Source organism: Mandrillus leucophaeus, unplaced genomic scaffold, assembly GCF_000951045.1.
Source record: "Mandrillus leucophaeus isolate KB7577 unplaced genomic scaffold, Mleu.le_1.0 Scaffold188, whole genome shotgun sequence".
Lineage (NCBI taxonomy): Eukaryota > Metazoa > Chordata > Mammalia > Primates > Cercopithecidae > Mandrillus > Mandrillus leucophaeus.
In genome coordinates, this window is record NW_012101898.1 from 2,829,594 (window position 1) to 2,832,313 (window position 2,720).

Consider the following 2,720-nt stretch of genomic DNA (forward strand, 5'->3'; position numbering starts at 1 on the left):
CTCGTTGATACCAAAAATACAAAAATTGGCCATGCGTGGTGGCTCACACCTATAATCCCAGCACTTTGGGAGGCTGAGGCGGGTGGATCACCTGAGGTCAAGAGTTCGAGACTAGCCTGGCCAACATGGTGAAACCTCGTCTCTACTCATCATATAAAAAATTAGCTGGGTGTGGTGGCACATGCCTGTAATCCCAGCTACTCAGGAGGCTGAGGCAGGAGAATTGCTTGAACCTGGGAGGCGGAGGTTGCAGTGAGCCGAGATCGAGCCATTGCACTCCAGCCTGGGCGATAAGAGCAAAACTCCATCTCAAACAAGAAAAAAAATTACCTGGGTGTGGTGGTGCTTGCCTATAGTCCCAGCTACTCAGAAGGCTGAGGCAGGAGAATTGCCCAAACTCAGGAGGCAGAGGCTACAGTGCTGAGTTCACACCACTGCACTCCAGCCTGGGTGATAGAGTGAGATTTTGTCTCAAAAAAAAAAAAAAAAGAAAAAAAAAAAAAAGGGCAAAGGACTTGTGTGGATATTTTCCCAAAGATGATATAGAAATGACCAAGAAGCATATGAGAAAATGTTTAATATTACTAACCACTAGGGAAATGCAAATAAAAACAACAATGAAATACCACTTCACACTAGGATAGCTATAAAACAATAAACAAAACCCAACAGAAAACAAGTGTTAGCAAAGATGTGGAGAAATTGGATGTCTTGTAACATTGGATGGCCATATGGCCCAGGACTTCTACTTCAGGTGTGTGTATACCCACTAAGTTGAAAACAGGTGTTTAGGCAAAAATTTTTACATAAATGTTCATAGCAACATTATTCACAATAGCCAAAAGGTGGAAACCACCCAAATGTCCATCAGTGGATGAGCGGCTACACAGAATGTACTATCTCCATCCAATGGAATGTGATTTCGCCTTAAGAAGGAATAAAGTACTGATACATGCCACAGTATGGATGAACCTTAGAAATCTTATGCTCTCTGAAAGCAGATAGTCACAGAAGACCATATATTATATAATTTCATTTTATGAAATGTCTACAGTGAGCAAATCTCTAGAGACAGAAAGTAGATTCACGGTTGCTCAGGGCTGAGGAGATGGGAGGATAAGGTGAAATAGCTAAAGGGTATGGGGTTTCTCTTTGTGGTGATCAAAATGTTCTAAAACTGGCTGTGGTGATGGCTGCACATATCTATGGCTATATTGATTTTATTTTATTGAGATGGAGCCTCACTCTGTTGTGCAGGCTGGAGTGCAGTGGCGTGATCTCGGCTCACTGCAACCTCCGGTTCCCAGGTTCAAGCAATTCTCCTGTCTCAGTCTCCTGAGTAGCCGGGACTACAGGAGCCCACCACCAAACCTGGCTAATTTTTGTATTTTTAGTAGAGACGGGGTTTCACCACATTGGTCAGGCTTGTCTTGAGCTCCTGACCTCAGGTGATCCACCCATGTGGCTATATTTAAAGCCATTAAATTGTTCACTTTATTTTTTATTTTTCAGAGATGGGGCCAGTTGCCCAGGCTGGAGTGCAATGACATGATCATGCCTCACTACAGCCTCGAACCCCAGGGTTCAAGCAATCCTCCCTCCTAAGCCTCCCAAGTAGCTGGAACTACAGGTGACTGCCACCACCCCTGGCTAATTTACTTTCTACTTTTTACTCCAACCCAGGAGTTGGAGGTTGCAGTGAACTGAGATCACGCCATTATACTCCAGCATGGGTAATAAGAGCAAGACTTCGTCTCAAAAAAAAAAAAAAAAAAAGAAAAGTGAGGGGACCGAACCGACATCATGTACCTGTGATGGGACGCACAAGGAATGCAGACTTCAATGTTTATTCAAAGCAAACCCAAATCTAGAGATGAGAAGACCTCAGATGGCCCCACGGGGCAGAGAATCTGGGGAAGGGCATCCCAGATCTTCCATGCGATTCTCTTCAGTAACAACTTCTGTGGCTCCTGCAAAAATATCAGTGTCGTGCAAGACAAACACAGCTAAAAGATGGTGTCAGATGAAGGGACACCAAAGAGAACTGGCTACTAAACATGATGTACGATCCTGGTTTGGATCTTGGACTGGAAGAAAAATGCTATGAAGACATCATTGGATCACTGGTAACCAGGTAACCACATTCCAGCAATGAGAAATTTCCTGGCTCAGATAACTGCCCTGTGGTTATGTGAGAGAACACTCTTATTGGTAGGAGATCTATGTGGAAATATTTAGGGGTAAAAGGTATGATGTCTGTAATCTGCTCCTAAATGGATCAGAGAGAAAAAGAGATGTGTATTTATATAGAGAAACAGAGATGATGTGGCCAAATGCGGCAAAATGTTAGCAATTAGTATATCCAGGCTAAGCATGGTGGCTCGCAGTGGCTTGCATCTGTAATCCCAGCACTTTGGGAGGCTGAGGCAGGTGGATAACCTGAGTTTAGGAGTTTGAGACCAGCCTGGCCAACATGGTGAAAACCCACCTCTTCTAAAAATACAAAATTAACTAGGCTTTGTGGTATGTGCTTGTAATCTCAGCTACCCAGGAGGCCGAGGCAGGAGAATCACTTGAACTCGGGAGGCAGAGGTTGCAGTGAGCCAAAATTGGGCCATTGCACTCCAGCCTGGGTGACAAGAGCAAGACTCTGTCTCAAAAACAAACAAACAAACAAAAACAATTAGTATATCTGGGTGAAGGGTACAAGGGAAGTTTTT